Here is a 6,227-nt window from a genome sequence, read left to right as displayed (position 1 = left end):
GACCAGCTATGATTGGGTTCTGGATCTGATGGTCTACTGACTTGGATATGGTTTCCCATGAATATATTTGTTCACACAATTTCAGGTCTTGATTGAGTGAGAGCCCTTTGATGGCTATCAGCACACTGTCATTCTTGGTGGGTGCCTATAAACTTTGCCATGTGACACTCCCCAAGTGTTTACTTACTTCCATCTAGCTTGCAAAGGTATAGCACTACAATCTTATCTAACAAAATCACAGAAGAGGTGAGATTGGAAAATATAGCGCATGTACAAAACACAGTTCTTCACAAAACAGCACATCAGCATTAATTCTTCTCAAAATACTCTCCTGTTCCAAACACACTTATCTCATCATTGTTGCCGCTTTCTGAAGCAATTCTGAAAGTTCTTTTATGTGCTATATTTAGTTGTATTGTTGGGGCTGCCTGGTGGTTCTGAATTGGTTCAAAATGTTTAACTGCCATGGTCATTTTGACTTTTGGGAAGAGCCAAAAACTGTGTGGTGTCAGACCTTGGAAATACTGTAGGTGAGGAAGTACCATCATGTTGCAAACCTACCGTTCCATTGGATGACACTTAGTCACAGCATTCACTGATTACTTGATCACTCGTCATGAAGATGTTCACAGAAGAGGGCTTCTAGAACTGCTTCAGAAAATGCTAAGAATTGCATGAGGTGCGTGCTCAAAGGGGGGATATTTCTAAGGGAAATTAGTGACAATAGCTTTTTACTATAACAATTTTTTGGGGGGGTACTTTAAACAATTTATTTAACTGAAATGGACTTCCATTTATTTAACTGAAGTAATTTCCATTTATTTCAATGCATTTTTCCCCCATGATGACTTACAGGCTCTTCAAGCCAATATAGATATTTCATAAATATTTGGCCACTTGGGTATATACCTACACAGTACCTCAGCAACATCTTTCAGCAAGAAAAACCCTGAAGAGTGAAGACCTGACTCAATTAACTAGATAGAATGAAAATCTGCTGCCAATGTATTTTTTCTGAAATAAAGGCACCACACACCTGTTCAATTAAGAAAACCATCCTTACAACACAGGGAATGGGCTTGATATTTTGTTTTTAAGTAGGGCCTAGAACACTTAGCCACCAAATAGGTGCTGAAAGGCAAATCTCCATCCCCAGATTATGCCATGAACTCATAAGGAACAGGTTCCAACAACTCAGGCACCCTCCCTTTGGTTCTCACAAAATGTGTTTCTCTGGGCAGGGCAGGCTGTCCCTTCAGCTGAACCTGGGTTCAACTTTCTCTTTGGCTTCCTTCTTTTTCTGAGCATTTTCCTCGACACATTTCAGGAAGCCATCTAGACTCTTTGAGTGTTTAATATGCTCAGTATGCACATTAATCCTCTTGGCAAGTATCTTGCCCTTAACTTGCTTGTTTACAACAATGCCAACAGCATGCTGGGTAACATTGTAGACTCTTCCTGTATTACCATGGTAACATTTGTGTGGCGTTCCTTTTCGCAGAGTACCTATTCCCTCAATATGTACAATAATCACTGTTTTTGTAGATTCTCATATATGTGGCCAAAGGAACGAGTCCATATTTCCTATAAGGCCTAGAGGACATATACCGGGTTCCCTTCCTCTTTGCCTTTGTGTTTGACATTTTGGCAAATTACTGGAAGATGGCGGTTCTGGCTGAAAAGAACTATTTTTAAAAAAAAAATTACACATATTGTATTTTTCCATCTCCCCTCCCACACATAATGGTAATAATCAGTCAACTTTGTCATGTACTATTGATTAAAAGAGAAATCACACATCCTGCCCATGGACAAGGGGAAAAGATCCTACAAGGAGAGGACCCAGCTAGGATGTGGCCTCTGATGGTCATTTTAAATTTGTCACATATATGTAGGGAAAACCCACAGCTATTTATAAACTCATCCCTGTTGTTCTGAAAGTTTGAACCTAATTGGGGGAACTAATCATAGCAAACACAGTTTTTCTTAAAGTATGAATGAAAAAAGAAAAAGAATGTTATGATAGTTGATGACAGAATAATTAAACAAATTTAAAAGAATATTTGGAAAACTAAACTGTAATTAGCCAAGAAAATTAATAGCTGAGTGGTAGGAAACATGTTTATTTGTCTTAGCCCTAGTTGATTCATTGCCCAGAGGGAAAGGATTGGTTCCCTAAAAAATGCCGTAGATAATTACAATATGTGTAATTTTTTTTTTAATAGTTCTTTTCAGCCAGAACCGCCATCTTCCAGTAATTTGCCAAAATGTCAAACACAAAGGCAAAGAGGAGGGGAACCCGGTATATGTCCTCTAGGCCTTATAGGAAATATGAACTCGTTCCTTTGGCCACATATATGAGAATCTACAAAAACAGTGATTATTGTACATATCGAGGGAAAGGGTGCTCTGCAAAAAGGAATGCCACACAAATGTTATCATGGTAATACAGAAAGAGTCTATAGGTAAACAAATCAGTAGAGAAAAAAGATGAGAAAAAAAATGTGTGTTAAATTTTAGAGTGACTAGCTTAGGATTTGGCAAAGCCTTAAAGAACAAATGATAGGGGAAATTAAGAGAGAGTAGGGGAAAAGCTATTCTACAATAATAAATGTGCAGGGCCAGGGATATAGCTCAGTAGCACAGCACCTAACTGGCAAGCACAAGGTCCTGAGTTCAATTCCTGGTACCAAAACCAAATAATAATAATAATAATGATTGTGCAAATGTACAAGAATACATATAAAAAGATTGAAATTAGAACTTTATGTACTCTCCAAAACTGAAGCAATTTTCAGAATGTACATAAGCGTGCTGGAGGAGTTAATTAAAGAAAGACAGTGCCCTCTTTGGTGCTGCTAAAAAGTCTTGCTCTGTAGCTAACATGTAACTCACACATAAGGGAAGAGCTGCTTCATCAAATAGAAGAACCGCGAAGTCCTTGGCCTTCCATGTCATGCAAGGGAGTCTTGAAAAATGGTTAACTGGCTCTGGTTTCAAGCTTGCTTGACAATTCATGAAATTGTGTGTGTTAAAAAATCTTAAAAACATGGAAAATGTTTATAATTTTAGAATAATTTAATATTTTATAAAATTCAGGAGATTATGTGTATTAAATCAATAGATGGAAAATTCTTATAAACAAGAAAACTATTTTGACTTGGGGTCAATTTAATGTCTTAGACTTTTTATTTAAAATGACATTGTAAGTTGAATCAATCACTCATTAAGGATTTTTTTTTTTTTTTTTTTTGGTTTTTCTCCGCTACCGGGAACCGAACTCACGACCTTGCGCTTGCCAGGCAGGCGCTTTGCCGCTGAGCTAAATCCCCAGCCCCAAGGATTCTTAAAAGTATGTAAACATTTATAGACTCACAGATGGAGTAACTTATTTTAATTTTTATTTTGGGGGTACCAGGAATTGAGCTCAGGATCTCACGCTTGCCAAGCAGGAGCTGCACCACTGAGCTAAATCCCCAGCCTTCTGGAGTAAGACTTATAAACTTTAAATTTCAAGGAAGAAATATGGTTTCAATTTGTAAATTTAATAAATTTAATTTAAATAACAATCAAACTCCAAATAGGCTTTCACTCTGAAACACTAGCTTTTGAATTAAAATCAGGTGATATGAGTCATTGAAAATTAATTTAAAAGGAGCAATTCTACCCCTGAATTAAGACTTGATTATAGAAGACCAAAGAACAATTATTTTACTTAAAATAATGTATCACAGCATAGCAGGTGGCTTTGAATAGATTCTGAAAGTGAGAATGTGAGACTATCTGAGTAACGCTATTCACAACTCGTGTCCCTTCCAGAATAGTAGATACTCAATGCATCTTATCATCACTGAACATTACAGGAGGAATACTTGCCAATGGCTGTAACATGTGCTACTATCCACCAGCGATGTTATGGTTTCACATGTTGAACAGATTTTTTTCCTCGCATACACTAATTGTCACTGCCTTAAGGACTAATGTTAGGGTACAGTGTTCAATTTGAATAGCTTTGGTATTGCCCTTGGGGATTGATTGATTGATTGATTGATTGATTGTTCAAACTACATGTGTCTGGGTATAGCACAGAGGTTTGACCAGGGCATCTATGTCTGGTACCTGGCCCCCTCTCCCTCTCTATCAATCCGCTTCTGCTCTTCTGGTCTGCTTCCAGGCCACCAGGAACTGAGCATGTTTCCTCCACCACCCTTTTCCACCATTATATTTCTGCCTTTGAGCCAGGTAACCATGGACTAAATCTCCTGCAACCATGAGCCAAATGAAATCACTCATCCCTTGAACTGTGGGTGACAGGTGTTGTGTTTCAGCAATGAGGAGCTCACTGATAGACAATAGAAAAGAGAAGAGTTTTGTTTCATTCATTGTCTCTGACTATGCCTGTACAAAATAGCTGTACAATAAAAATGCATTGCCCAAATCAACAAAAGACTATGGTGGTCCACTTAAGCTTATCACCTAAACAGAGATCCAATTAGAAGATATGTTTGATATTTTTAAGCAAATATTTTAAGTAGATTGAAAAATATATGGAAACATAGGTGCTTATGGTGTCAAAATGTGAATACCCCAAATATCCCCAATGTGAATATTAACAGAAAATGGAGTAAACACCTGTGTGGAACAAAGAGGGAATATGTGTTTTCTGTGGTTACTGGCCTGCCGGTTGCCCTCAGTGGAGACAGAGCCCTCCCTGTAGAGGCAGGGATTGGGAGAGGTGAGATGAGGAAGTTTGGGAAGAAATTTTATTATTTCACTCATCTCTTAATGGCTCCGAGTTTTCTCTACTGGACACTGCAGCATCCAGCCATCTAGCTAATATTTTCTATGGGTTGGAGGCCTAAGAACCATACTGAAGGACAGAATTATCACTGGGTACTCTTACTCTTTCTGTTTGTGGGAAACATTAACTTTCCTTTGGCAATATAAATTGAATGGGCTCGCAGTCACTTTAGAATTCACCTCTTAGTGAGATTTTTTTAAAGAAAATCACCAATGACAGATCTTAAATTTGGATTCCTGGCTTAAGAATTCTACCTCACACTATGTGATTAGTGCACCACCCATCCTCCTAATGCTTGACTGACATGCTTGCTTCTTGAACTCTGTTTCAAATGAGCTCTAGAAATCAGCCAGGGTATTTGCTCCTGGGCTTCAGGCCCTTGACCCTTGTAATGTTGGCACTTGGTTTTATCATGACAGCACCAGAGTGTCCACAACCATGGGCAAAGGATGGATGTGGACTTGTTATCATAATACAATAAAACATTACTCGCTAAAACACACTGCTCATCAAATTTTGCCCCTTGTGTATGTGTGTGTATGTGTGTGTGTGTGTGTGTGTGTGTGTGTGTGATATCTTGATAATTAAATATTATAAACAAATAAAAATATGTAAATTAAAGGTTTTAAAAACAATATCAGTCCAGACATAGTGAGGCACACTTGTAACCGTGGCACTATGGAAGTTGAGGTAGAAGGATGACCCAAAGTTTAAGGCCAGCCTGGGCTACATAGTGAGTTCAAGGCCAGCTTGAATTACATAGAGAGACTTTGCCTCAAAAGAAAGAAACAAAGAAACAAAGAAAGAAAGAGAGAAAGAAAGAAAGAAAAGAACGGAGAATCAGTATCTATATATAGTACATTCAGTTGTTTGTTAGTTTACTAAGATTTTTTGAAAATTATAATGATTCCCATATCCCAATATTTAAGTTTCTAATTGTGTTAATGCCATAATTTACTGGAATATCTTCCTAAAATTAGAGTTAGTATAAGTAAAAGTAATCCTGGAGGTCCCCGAACCTTAAGCATATTAAAAAGATATGTTGAATGGTCTTTATCAACATCCACCTTGCACGGAAGCATTCCCACTTGCTGCAGAAGCTACTTGTAGAATGAAGCAGAGGAAAAGCACAAAACTTTGAAACTTTTCTACTATGTCCTTTAAAGCTGCAGCTTTGGTAGACTATATAGCAGCGGTGGTGAACCTATGGCATACACACTGCAGCAGGCTGATTGTATCACTGAAAGGTCTAAAGTTCACCATCACTATAAACAAGGATGAATAAAGATTTATCAAGTGCCTCAACATCCCAAATCAGAAATTAAGCCAGGTGTGGTGGCGCATACCTGTAATCCCAGCACTTGGGAGGCTAAGGCAGGAGGATTGTTGCAAGTTCGAGACCAGTCTGGGCTACAGAGTGAGCTTG

At 38.1% G+C, this 6,227-nt stretch overlaps 1 pseudogene; it reads right to left on the bottom strand.

Annotated features, from left to right (window-relative positions):
* Positions 1-1,157: 1,157 nt before the first annotated feature.
* LOC106148673 lies at positions 1,158-1,646 on the bottom strand (annotated as a pseudogene).
* Between the last annotated feature and the right edge of the window lie 4,581 nt (positions 1,647-6,227).

The sequence above is a fragment of the Chinchilla lanigera genome, unplaced genomic scaffold (assembly GCF_000276665.1).
Source record: "Chinchilla lanigera isolate Chin_1 unplaced genomic scaffold, ChiLan1.0 scaffold00025, whole genome shotgun sequence".
NCBI classification, from domain to species: Eukaryota; Metazoa; Chordata; class Mammalia; order Rodentia; family Chinchillidae; genus Chinchilla; species Chinchilla lanigera.
This window is presented reverse-complemented; position numbering and strand designations above follow the sequence as displayed.